This window comes from Narcine bancroftii, chromosome 8 (assembly GCF_036971445.1).
Source record: "Narcine bancroftii isolate sNarBan1 chromosome 8, sNarBan1.hap1, whole genome shotgun sequence".
Lineage (NCBI taxonomy): Eukaryota > Metazoa > Chordata > Chondrichthyes > Torpediniformes > Narcinidae > Narcine > Narcine bancroftii.
In genome coordinates, this window is record NC_091476.1 from 35,814,934 (window position 1) to 35,829,173 (window position 14,240).

A 14,240-nucleotide genomic window follows, 5' to 3' on the forward strand; every position below is an offset into this window, starting at 1 on the left:
CACCATGCAAAGGTCCAGTTGTTACAAATTGGTGAATTTATCAATTACTGTTAGGTGTTTTGCATAGAGAAGGTTTTAAGATGTCTTCATGCAAACAGAACAGCTCAAAGATGATGAATATTTTCAATTCTCATGATTCTGAATAAAGCATAACAATAAATTCCTGAAAGGGTAAGGCCTGAAACATTCGTTATCCTTTACTTAAAGATGCTGCATGAATTGTTGAGTTTCTCCAGCACTTTTGTGTAATGACACATCCTCGGCATCTTTAGATTTCCTTGTTTAATAACAAGAGTTTACTATTGTGAGATTTACCAATTGTGAGATTTTCGTGGATGCCTGCATTTAATTCATAAACTTTCTCACTGGCTGTTGAAGTTCCTGATTAAACCCCATTCCAGAATCCCTGTGGCAAAATTTTCCCTTCAGTCACAGACAATTAAAATCCTGATTCCTGACATTCAGCAGAAGTCAGCAGGTCTCGCAGCGACATTTTGGGCCTTCCTGTTTCTCCAGCACCTCTGTAGATTAACACTAATTATAGTGTCTGCAGACTATCCTTGTCTCACAAAATCAATTAATTTCTTGCTCTTGAACATTTTATGATTTATCGTATAAAATTATGACACATTCCTTTTATCCACAGAACTAACGTGTGGCAGGTGCTCTGTTCACTGTGGTATCATTTTGGACGTGATGAGGAAATCTTATCTTCATGTTGAACTGCTCTCCAAGTGCTTGGAGGAGTGCAATAGTTTTTTTTTCCCCCAAACACTCGTTGAAATTAAATATATGTCTCAAACTTTCTGCCGATGCGCTGCATTACTGTGGAGATTCTCTAAGTTCAGCAGTTTACAGCATAATTGTAAGAAATCTTTCTTGTATTCATCTTTCTTGCCTAGAATCTCCAACCCAGGCACAATTGATCAACTGTGTAGGACTCAATTGATTACCTCTATCTGATTACAACATCTTATCAGTTTCCTGATGAATGGTAGCTCTCTTAATCTTCCTTGATGACTTCGCCTTTGATTATAGGCCTTGTAGATCAATAAGTGTTGTGTCATTGGTAGCGGTGAAAGCTAAATCCAATTATGAACCAGCAATGACTTGGGTTTGGTCAAGTTAAGTCAATTTGATGATATTGTGCCCAGCTCTTACAATTTAGATCAGTGTAGGTCGACTGAAAAAGCCACAACTTTCCACCCTGAAGCAATGATCTTAGGCAATCTCACCTTTTGATAATTAATATGCAGATATCATTTTACATGGATGGAAATTGTTCAATTTTTCCATCTCAGAGATGCACATATGTGTATACTATGTATATATACCTGCAGCCGCTGCAACCGTGTCTGCCTGTCCCGCATCGGACTTGTCAGCCACAAACAAGCCTGCAGCTGACGTGGACTTTTTACCCCCTCCATAAATCTTCGTCCGCGAAGCAAAGCCAAAGAAAAGTATATATACAGGATTAAGTTGGTTTATGCTCCATTCACTTGTTTTTATCATCCCCTTTTTCCAACCAAAGGATGCATTTTCAATATCCTTCATGTTCATTTTCCCTTATTTTAAAGCAATAAATGGGTCCCAGGTGGAAGATATTTGCTGACATATTTTGTGAGCAAACAAATCTCTATTCATAAAGCAATGTAACATTAGTCATTATAATTTGGATTCCAACAGATAATTAAGTTAGTATCTCCAAACCTGAGATTAGTATATTTTAACATATGCTCTTTAATCAAGAAGAAATACTTCTTATGTTTAGATTAAGTATAACATTAAGGAAAGGGAAGTCAAGTCAGTACAAATACTCATTATCTGGAAATTATGTAAAAGGACAATGGATTGTTAACAAAGTGGAAGAAGAACAGTTAAGCTTTATGGGAAAGTACCTGATTTTGTGAACAATATAATTGATATTTTCAAACCCAAACTTAATATACAACTAGAGTGGCCATTCCAAAGGAGGGCACGGTCATAGGTTACTACGTATATTTTCTTCTTTGGCTTGGCTTCACGGACAAAGATTTATGGAGAGGTAAAGCCCACGTCAGCTGCAGGCTCGTTTGTGGCTGACAAGTCCAATGCGGGACAGGCAGACACAGTTGCAGCGGTTGCAAGGGAAAATTGGTTGGTTGGGGTTGGGTTTTTTTCCTCCTTTGTCTTTTGACAGTGAGGTGGGCTCTGCGGTCTTCTTCAAAGGAGGTTGCTGCACGCCGAACTGTGAGGTGCCAAGATGCACGGTTTGAGGTGATATATATAGTGTATTTGCATTTGTTGTTTTTAACTTTGCTCCATTTATCATAATTAAATGAAGTTGTACTGCTTTGATCTTAGCATATATAAACAGTTGAGGTCCAATTGATTTCAATCTGTAAAAATCTTGCAAATAAGCAAGCATAGTTAATCCATTAAATGCATGAAAGTGCATTTGTTCAGTGTATTCACACTGGCACAGTGCCTCTTGTTAACACACTGATGCATCATTGTCACAGGAACACTTTACACTAAAGAAAGACAAGATTATTGTGTAACTTCATCCACTATCTCCCTTGCTTCAAATTTTTCTGAGACATTCAGATTGTGCCACCATCATGTTTGCAAAAGACATCTGTAATATGACCTGGATCTGTAATAAAACTGATCGATGATGTCAGTCCTTATCCTTAAACCGTACTCTTTGCTGGGTGGGTCCTCAGGTACAATTGACCACGATGAAGCTGGCTGCCATCTGATCAGCGTGGTCAATTACAACTATTACAGATGAGAGGCTCTCCAAAACAGCAGGACCTGCCTCCAGTGTTGGTTCAAAAATTGCATTGAATATTCAATTAAGATTATTCCCTTTGTGACACTGAAAATCTATTGCAAATTAAAAACAAAACCAACAATTACTTCAATTAATTGTGTAAATTAAAAGTTAGAAATACCAGGAACTAAGGCAATTTAAATAAATTGATGCTGGTTCAAAAAAAAAGAAATGACACCATACTCCCACTTCTGATCACTACTTCTGACTGATTAGTCAGCTCTACAGTTATACACGCTGCTTTTCCACAGAAGTTTGCTATGAATTGATGGACACCAGTGATAGTGTACACTTAGCTGCCAGCTGTGTGGAAATCCAGGAATTCTGCTTGTATTCAGAAGCCCTGAACCACTTATATAACCAAAAGCTAGTTATTTAAATTTAGTCAAACAGCACGTTAACAAGCCCTTTAGCCCCACAGCCCACTACATTTTTTTGAGCAGCGGGAGCCCCTGAGGAAAACCCATGCAGATGCAGGGGAGAGCGTACAAATTCCTTGCAGACAATGTGGAGTTGAACCCCGGACTCAATTGCCAGCACCGTGACAGTGTATTGCTCTCACCATTGTACTAATTGTGCTGCATGGATTTGCTGACTTTCAAGAAAACCCTGATGAATGGCAATTAAAATGCTACACCTAATATATTGAAGGGGATAGATTTGTTAAAATAGGTACTCCTGCACTGCCAAACATTGCATATGGATTAAAGCTCAATTAAAATGAGATGCTATGTTAAACACTAGTTGGTAGGTATCTTATATTAACCATGATAAAAATGATATACAGCTAAATACAATAGTTCAAGAGCTATAAAGTATGCATTATATATCATCCTTTGCATTTCATAATGGTGGTGTATATCACTTTTATAATTGAGTCTAATTTAGCACAGTGATGCATTTCATCAAATTAAACAACACAGCATCAGTTATGGTAATCATCAACATTAAACCGAGAGCAATCATAACCATGTAATTTATTTGCCTGCTTACAATTCCATGAGAATTGCTCAACCTTACCTTCATAAAATTGTTGTCCTTCTGTACCTAACACTCAGAACTCATACTCAATCAGTGTCCCTGCAATTAACCTCCTAATAACATGTTCCTGAGAATCTGAAGCAGCAACTTTTGTAAAGTGGTTTCATTTGGAGCTGCAATTCCAGGTTGAGAAGAAAACTGTCCACCAAGGTTTAATTAGCAAGCAAGTGAAATGCATGAGCGTACATAATCTGAAAACAACAAACAATAGATTTAAAAAGTCTATGGATCTCAGTTTTGTAACCATGCAGAAGCTTTCAAATGATTCAGCCTCCTTATTTCGTTGCTCCGTTAATCAAGCTGGTACTCTTTCTGCTCAAAAATATATGAAATTATTTGCAGCCTAAGCAAAATGAAAAATAAGGCACAACCTGAAATGCTATAAATGTATATACTTAATAATGTATAAATGAATATATTGAACAATATATACTAAATATTACATTACAATGTGTTCTGTAATGCATAACTGTTGCACAGAGTATCCTCTCAATTGTACTAAAAGGAAGAATTTAATACATCTTTATATCTGTTTTTAAATAAGGCACCAGGAATAACCACTGAAGCTGGTGGAGAGGGTGAGCGAGTGTTTTAGAAAGGGTTTTAGAGGGTTGAGGCTTGAATCCTTTTTCTGCCAGAGTTGAACCTGATACTAAATTTATTGGCTTATTTTGTAAAAGTCATTTTTTTTACTGAGGTTATATCAGGTCAAGATGAACTTCAGAAATTCAGAGTCATGCTCTCAAGGGATTAACTTTGAAACTGGTTATCATCTTCGACATTAAGAAACCTGGCTATCCTTTTGAGATAATCTTGTGATTTCTCCACCGTGAAATGCATGTTATGATATTAGGTTATCTTGAAATGTTATCGATTGTAATGTCTTTTAAGAGCACGCAGTTTCCTCTAATGTTCGCTCTTTCGATCTTCTTGTCATTATGTGATGCCACAATATCGAATGCTAGATTTCTAACATAATATGTGATTTTTTTAAATCATCTCCTCAGCTCCCTTTCACCTTATTCTCCACAATTTAATAATTCCAAATTCTGCACAACAAATTTGACTGCTAATTTTGTAAAAAAACAAAGACATTTTTGGGGACAGTTTGTTACGCATCATTAGACTTTGAAAACCAGAGAAGAATAAAAGAAGAAAGGAATCCGAAGCTTCTCATTCTGTTAATTTTCTGCTTCTGATATTTTCCCCAAGAAATACTTGTCCATTGTCAAGTGTACACATCAAATCCTGAGATTGTTATCATTCAGGACACTGTCCTTGAAAATTTTGGTATTTGTTTCTGTGAAAGATTTTGTTGATGTAAAACTGGAAAATACAATAGCCCTGAGGAAGAATGTATTCTTTTGCTCGTTCATGACTTTTGGTCTCTGAGAGAATTTAAGTATTTCTTTGTGTGCACTTATCCTGCATTTAGACTTACATAAGATTTATTGTGTCTAATAATTTTATTTTTGTGGTTACATACCTTTGAAATGCTAATAGAATATATGTGCCTGTAATTTCTTTTTGTCCAAGATGGATAACTACGCATTTTAATCCTCATAATGCATGTGCATTACGTAACTGCACTTTATTGTTGCAAATTAAAAAGGTGAGGCTAATGAATTAGAACATGCAGTGGAAGATTCAGTGTCGGAAAGAAAATATATGTAGATTGAAATTTGAAGTGGAGTTCCATCTAGAATTGAGGACAGATTTTCCTAAAGGATAAAACAAAAAGGAACTGGAAGAATGACAGAGACTACAAGTAAAGAAATGGTATATATTCTGTGCTATTCTCCATCCTGCATTCACAATGTCCTTTATTTTAATGTTAGTAAGTAAGTAGTTTCTGATGGAAAATTGGATTCAAGCTATTAGTCTTTAAAATAACTTTGAATTTCAGGATCTTTTGTTTTTATTTAAAATTTACATTTTCCTTTTTTCAGCATTAATTTGATGCACTGTTCAAAACTATTTCATGAATTTTGTGCACTTTATGAAGTTAATGCACATGTGGTATTTGGCAGGTTCTGTTTTACAAACTGACTGCAAAAGTCCTCAAATGATTTTGTTTCATAAGTATCACTATAAGCGTGGATGCAAATGAAATATATGCCGATTATTTTCTCATCCAAGATGGATAACACTGCAAATTTAAATCCTCGTAATACATGTACATTAAGAAAATGCATTTTAATGCTTGCAAGTGAAAAATAGATGGTTCGTCGAATAAAACAGGATTGTAGGAATATGCAGCAGGAGATTCTGTGCCTGAAAGGAATAAGGTAGATTGGTATTTGAGCCATTAGTAATGGTAGGGCAGTTACAGAATCCTCCAAATGAAATGATTTATGAAACACTTAATGGCATCCTCCCTTGAGTAATTTTCCATGCTGCCTAGATGAAAGGCTTGAACATGACTGGACCACATGCAAGAATCTCACGAGGGGTATGTTTGCTCTTTCTTGTCCTGGCTTCATTTAACTCCTTGATATTCCATTTGGTTAAGAGATCCACAATGATATTTTAATGCATTTTTTTGTAATCCTTACTTTGTTAAAGCATCACTCTAGCGCAAATGATGTTCATTGCGTAAAATATTGCTTTATTGTTGGTTGTCAAAATTTAATGTCATATTCTCATATGAAGGTCATGATTGAGGTGGGCTAAAGTTATTTTCCTCTTGATGTTGGAAGATATTTGGATTTTGGCTTGTGAAAGGTCTGGCTTTGTATGGTTACTTCTAATTGAGTTTCAGTCTTGATCTGAGTATTGTTAGGTCTGCTTTGTTCATGAATGAGTGAGACAAACACCAGGCTGAGTCGAAATCAGGGTTCTTTGTTCTTTATTACCGGATTGTAACACTTGCGACTAACAAAGTTAGTCGGAGAATGCATTCTGCCGTTATCAGCAAAATGGTGATTTTTTATACCCTTGGATACATGCTTAGAACATCATCATATCATTACTTGTCCAATGACTAAAACTGTTGCTATCCTTTCCCTGCTAGCTTCCTGCCTCTCAATCCATCAATGTCTCTCTTATCTTGTAAGTACAAGGATGCATTCTGTTACTCCTTAGTACTGGGTGACTCCTTCTCCGGTCCCATCTCATGATGTTTTACCTAACAGGAGTACAAGGACACCTCCCCTTCTTGTTACTGCCCTGTACAGGGTAACTCCCTACACATTCCCATCTCATGATGTTTTACCTTACAGTATCGAGGAGCTTACAATGCACGACATCTATTGATAATTAACAGTCTAGTCGAGCAGAAATGGTGGATCAAGAAATTCGCTTACTGCATACCAGAAGTAATTTTTTTTAACTGCATTGAAATACATGATATGACTGATGGCAGACTGGACAGACTTCAACAATTTCTCTGCAGATCACAAATCATACTTACAGGTCATCATGTTCTACTAGTCTGTCTGTTTGGAGCAGATAAGGCAGATGATCTTGACAGATCATATTCCATCTGAGGTAGTCTGACAGCATTACATAGTTTCCCTGAACTTTAATGAATCTTCTCTGCGATGAAGAGTTTGAGTTTGACACAAGCTGGACATCTACCTTATATTTAACAATGCTGCGGAAAGATAGGGGATCATCCAGAAAAAATTCTAAGAATAAAGGATTTTAATAATGCAGCTCTGTGTTTTCATGTGCATGCCATGAGAACCAGAATTCTGAAATTCATATTGCCAGAAAAGTCTACTTAATCTTGTGTTAAGGAACAAGATGTTAGTACTGACCAAATACAGAAAAGAAAAAGGAAAACCCTTCCATCTTTTGGGAAATTTTAAATGATTTGATGCAGCCTGGGATTTCTGCAAGAGTGGATTTTCATTTCTATTGGATAACCTTGTTAGAAATCGTAAATTAATTCAAGAGTAAAAATATTCTTGAGTATGGTAGTCAAGTGTCCTGGAATTGTCAGCTAATGATTCAAAGACTTGAGTTTGAATCCTACCTAGCATGTGGAGAATATAAATTGAATTATTTAGGTCTGTAATTAATAGAACTAATATCAGTAATGGGGGTAAGGGAATTGCACCAACCATCCAAATACAGAAAAAAAGGAATCTGGCACTGGGTAGGTTGGGATGGTCAGGAATTGCTAACTCTCCAGGAACCAACTTAACCCATTAATGACCTAGGATCATTGCCTATAAGGATTACATTGGGTAAGTGTTACTGAGGTTGGAAGTGAATCTAAACTGGAATGTATTGGTTGAGTAATCAATCTTCTGTAAGATTTACCCGAACTACAACTGAATAAATTAAGATCAAAATAATCAGAAAAAAAACTTCTGGTGGTCAAATCAGGCATAAAAACATTGAGATAATCTGGGAGGGAAGATTTGTTGTCTCCTACTGCGCCAGATTTGGTTTTGTAGTAGGTATTCTTCGTTGTCTCCATTTTTGTTTGGAATCTCCACTTTTGTTTAGAGATAGCTTATCGCTCCTTCTGTAATGTTCTGGACCTCCGGACTTGGATGTCTGTCATCTGGTTCTCAGCAGGTTCCAGATTTCACTGTTCATCCAAAGGTTCTGGCTGGTGAAAATCCTGAACTATTTGGTGAGGATACACTTGTCCACAACTGTTTTGATAAAGTCTGTGATGATCCTGTTGTAATCATTCAGATCCTCAGCTGAGTTTTTCAACTCCATGGAATCGACTGACACAAGGCAGTCCTGCAACCTTTCTTCAGCTTCCTGTGAACACTGTCTAGCTGTCCTGATCTCTGGAGCCTCTCCTTTTAGGCTCTGCTTGTATTCAGACAGAAGGAGCACTGCCAGGTGATCCAACTTGCCAAAATGCTGTCTCGGGAAGGAACAGCAGCTTTTCTTATCTTGGTGTAGCAGTGATTGAGGGCTTTGGGACCTCTGATACAGCAGGTTATGTGCTTGTGGTAGTTGGACAGGGTTTTCTTGAGAAAGATTTATTGTATGTCAGACTGGGCTGTCTCTTGTTTACCGACCTTATCATGCAGCTCCGTAAGTGCCTGTTCGTAATCTACTATGATATACTTGTTAGTTTAGTTAAAATATCTTCATGGTATTTGCAGTTCTCTTCAACCATGCCCTTTTTAATTTCCCATTTAGGTTCTAACCTATGGATAGGTTACAATTTGATGTTTCTGGTGTGATCTCATCCATGTCTTCTTTCTGCTGATATTCATGATTTCCATCCAAATCAATTCCACATCACAATTCACTACCTTTACAGCATAATTCAGTACCGTCCTTCATTAACAATGCCACCCACCTCCTTTCCTTTTTTGTCCTGCCCTTTTGGAAGTGTGTAACCTGTAATATTGAACATCCAGTCCTGGCCACCCCAATGTCAGGATCAGAGGGGCATTAGGGTAATCGTTTGGGGGTGGCACAAACTGATGTTTGAAAACTCACTCAGTGGTGTGGGGGGGGGGGAAGCGGGCACCATATTTGCCATGGACCTCCTCTGTGCACTGCTGGCTATCACTTTTCCCCCCTCCTTCTGATGTAACAGACAAATGCGCACGCTTATATCGCGGGGGTGCTAGCTATAATAGAGCTGCGGCTGGGGGGGGGGCACAATGCCTGCAAATTCCACCCACCCCCCGATGTGCTGGATGCGGTCTACCCTGCGACCATATTTCTGTAATTGTTGTTACATCATACTTATATGTTGCTAGCTGTGCTATTAACACATCCATGTTGTTGCAAAAACTTCTCTAGATAAAGCTCTTGTTTCTCTCCTGGACCACCATGGACCACCCTGGACCACCACGGTGAGATGGGAATATACATTTGTGGAATCAAAGTGGCATCACTCGACAATCTGCACCTTCTCATGATTGAGCTTTTCTCTTTCAGGTTGAACTTCCCAAGTTCTTACCAGAATCATTCAAGAGACTCATTAGTCCATGACATAAAGGTTCCTGTCATGTAAATGGTCAGGTATCAGGCGTTGAGCATTAGTAATGAACTGAATAATCAGCACTACTTAAGAGGACTGTTATCCAATCTTAGAAGTAGTGGATGAAAGATTGTTAAATGAATTAAGAAGACAGGATTAACATTTCTGTTCATCACAGTAGAATATTTTTCCATTCACTTCCTGCTCTGGATTGTCTTGTGACCACTGTTGAATTTTCTTCTCTTTCCCTTATTGATGTATTGAATGGCCTCATTGATTGCTGGAATCTCATAAGGATTGCGTTAATGAGGTCTAACGAGGAACATGGGCTTGGAATGAACCTGTTCATCCTTCCAATGCTCGATGGATTAATAGTTCTGAAAGTAAGCCTGTATTTCCTTAATTGTGAATAGCATGATATATTGAAGGAGCTGCGTGCTAAGAGTTGTTTCTGCTGGATAAGAAGATCCATATCCAAACCTTGAGATGTGAAGATTATTATAACAATTTTATGAGTCAACAATAAACAAATGGAGACATAGACGGCAAAGTAATTACAATGCTGATGCTATTTGAAATGAATGCTTAATGCAGGCAGCAGAAGACTACCAGTTCATTTCTTAACAAAAGAGTAACAAATCACAATTTGAGAAAGCAGAAAATGAAATTGTTGCATTAATGTTGCCAGCCTTTTATAGTTAGTAACAGTCTTGAAATAACTCTGAGGAAAAGTTAAGAGAGTTAGACAAAATCCATTGAATGCTCCAATATACAAATTAACAAATTATGAGAGAAGTGGGGAATTGTTGTGCAGTTCTAACCAGTCTAGTTATGCTTTTACCATATAACCACTTACAGCACAGAACAGGCCAGTTCGGCCCTACTAGCCCATGCCATAGCAAATCCCCACCCTCCTAGTCCCACTGACCAGCACCCGGTCCATACCCCTCCAGTCCCCTCCTATCCATGTAACGATCCAGTCTTTCCTTAAATGTAACCAATGATCCCGCCTCGATCACGTCTGCCGGAAGCTCATTCCACATCCCCACCACCCTCTGTGTAAAGAAATTTTCCCTCATGTTCCCCTTATAATTTTCCCCCTTCAATCTTAAACCATGTCCTCTAGTCTGAATCTCCCCCTTTCTTAATTGAAAAAGCCTATCCACATTTACTCTGTCTGTCCCTTTTAAAATCTTAAACACCTCTATCAAGTCCCCTCTCAATCTTCTACGCTCCAGAGAAAAAAGCCCCAGTCTGCACAACCTTTCCCTGTAACTCAGACCCTGAAATCCTGTCAACATTCTCATGAACCTTCTCTGCACTCTCTCTATTTTGTTTATATCTTTCCTATAATTTGGTGACCAAAACTGTACACAGTACTCCAAATTTGGCCTCACCAATGCTTTGTACAATTTCATCATAACCTCCCTACACTTGAATTCAATACTCCGATTTATGAAGGCCAACATTCCAAATGCTTTCTTCACCACGCCATCTACCTGAGTATCAGCCTTGAGGGTACTATTTACCATAACTCCTAAATCCCTTTGTTGCTCTGCACTCCTCAATTGTCTACCATTCAATGTATATGACCTATTTAAATTTGCCTTTCCAAAATGTAGCACCTCACATTTATCTGTATTAAATTCCATCAGCCATTTCTCAGCCCACACCTCCAGCCTTCCTAAATCACCTTTTAATCTACGGTAATCAACCTCACTGTCCACAATACCACCAATCTTTGTGTCATCCGCAGACTTGCTTATCCAATTCTCCACCCCTACATCCTGATCATTAATATATATAACAAATAATAGTGGACCCAGGATCAAACCCTGAGGAACTCCACTAGTCACCGGCCTCCAATTGGACAAACAATTTTCTACCACTACTCTCTGACACCTCCCATCCAACCACTGCTGAATCCATTTCACTACCTCTTTATTTATACCTTCACTGCCACTTTGAGCACTATTCAGAAGGATTTGTGATTGAGCCAATCATGCATGTTGGTAGTAGTAAGTGTTCTTAAATAAGATCACATCATTTGGGCTTGACTCACAATCATTCTCTTTGTAGGTTGGGTGTGCTGAAGTCTGAGGAAGTGGAACGCAGCTTGGCTCCATTGTGTCTTCTTCCAAAGGATCCAATTGCAGAGCAATCAACAAGGGAAGGAATATTGAATGAGAAAAAAGACAGATTAGTGAAGCTCGTAGGGGCATTCCCAAAGCATCAGCCATTTGCATAGCTTCCTTACAAAGATGAAGCACGTTAGATAACTAGAACAAATGACACATGCCATTTCTTCATTTAGGGCATCTCTCCATCCTCAGTGTTCTGAGGGAGACATGCCCATAGTGTTGAAGTCTTCATCCTTCATTGTACAAGTTGTGATTGGGCTATGTGCCAATTCCTACCCATTCCTTGATGTTATGTACCAATGTATCCTATATTAAATATAGATTCTTATTAGAGTGTTGCTCCATCAAAGACTCTTTATAACAAAGGAAGTTGTTAGATGATACTGAAAAAGGCAGAAAGGGGAGATTTTGCAGAGCGGAAAAGCACAAGAATACTGTGAACTGGTAGGGTGAAGGAAAAGATGGCTTTCCTGATGCAATTATATTACGGAAATAGATTATTGTTATTGGCAAGGTGCAGATTGTTCTATTGCCTCTGGTGTTTCTTTGGCTTGGCTTCGCGGACGAAGATTTATGGAGGGGTAAAAAGTCCACGTCAGCTGCAGGCTCGTTTGTGGCTGACAAGTCCGATGCGGGACAGGCAGACATGGTTGCAGCGGTTGCAAGGGAAAATTGGTTGGTTGGGGTTGGGTGTTGGGTGTAATGTGAAGCTAAAGGATGTGGGAGTGCATGAGCTGTTGAAAGGACAGAGTTACGCAAAACAGTGAGAAGCAAAGGTATCATGAAAGTGGACAATTCCTATCTTGAACAATTATGCGGGATTGTTTAATTTCTTGTGACATGTGGACCTTCACCAGAGACCTGCATAGAATTGAGACTTTTAGGTTGATGCTATTCATCTAGTGAAGGTGAGAGAGTTGAGATTGGATCTGGGATAGTGTTTGTCATGGCCGCACGCTTACGCAAGCCTTGTGTAGGGCTGGCCGGCCACTGGTGACACGTCAGTGGTGATGCTCGGGAAATGTTAACATGCATCCGATGGCTGGAATGGGGAGCAGGAAGAGCATTGTGGTCATCTGCAAAGTAGGAGTGAATCAGGAGGCACGGGGGGGCGGGTGGGGGGTGGTGGTCGAGGGTGTATGGCTGGGAGGAAGAAATGGTTGTGGGAAGAAATAAAACAATGACACGGGCCCTTTGCTAAAGACCATTGCGAGTGTCCTCTTTATTGTTCATGCAGCATGTGTTTAGAAGTCACCATGTTATCCACTCAGGAAATTAAATCTTCTTGGGAGAAACAAGAATCCTCTGTGTGTTTCTCCCCTGTAACAACCAACACTGGTTCAGGGAATTTGTGTTGTCTTTCCATAAAACATTACGGAAGTCCAATGTCATTTCACAGTGAATCAAATGTCCTCATTCAAACAGAAGCCAGTTCTGTTTTTTTTATACTGGACCTGCTGAAAGTTTCTTCCCCTCCTCTGGCAATCTGCTCAGCTCACTCATCCATCTGGACAATGATACTGACAATCACATGATTTCTCAAGAGGCAGTGGCGTGATTGGTCTGCTCATCTGACACCTTTTCAGCCTCTGGAGTAAAGATCTACTTGAATACTTCCCGATTTTAGATCTGCTTATATGCCTTAGGGAAGCTGTTAGAGTATTAATTACTGATCTCATGTCAAATGATTTCAAAGCTTGTACTACTGACTAATAAGCTGTTTGATGTACCTTCTTAGAATGTGTACCTTAAATTCATAAGCTACATGCCAAATAATATATGGTATTTTTTTAAAAACAAGGAATTTAGGAAATATAAATGCTTCAATATTTTAATCCTGTTCGAGTAGTCATATGGATTAAATCTGATTAGAAAGATAATGTAAGGGATTTATAGATATTGAGAACATAACCAAATTATTTGGAATATTAAAAAGTGATTTATTGCTTCTCTTGATGCCTGGCTCTCTTGATGAAAGCAACCTCAGAGTTAGTTTGGCCCCAAATATTGTGAAATTTACAAGTGTTGCAGAGCTTCGAAGAATACAACTGGGCTCACAGTTTTCATTCCTCTACTTATCCCTAGCCATTGAGTTGGGAGAGATACAACAGAAGGAGTTCAGCAGAAGTTCTCTGGATTGATTACTGGGTATGAACAAAAATCAGGCACACTGGGCCTTTAGTATCTATAATTTTGAAGAATAATGAAACATGCAACAGTCGTCAAGGGCTGGTTAGAATGGATGTGGATTTGTTGTTTCCCCTGGCTGGACTGTCTGAAGACAGTGATCATAGAATCAAAATTTATTGTCACGAGCACATCACAAAATTCA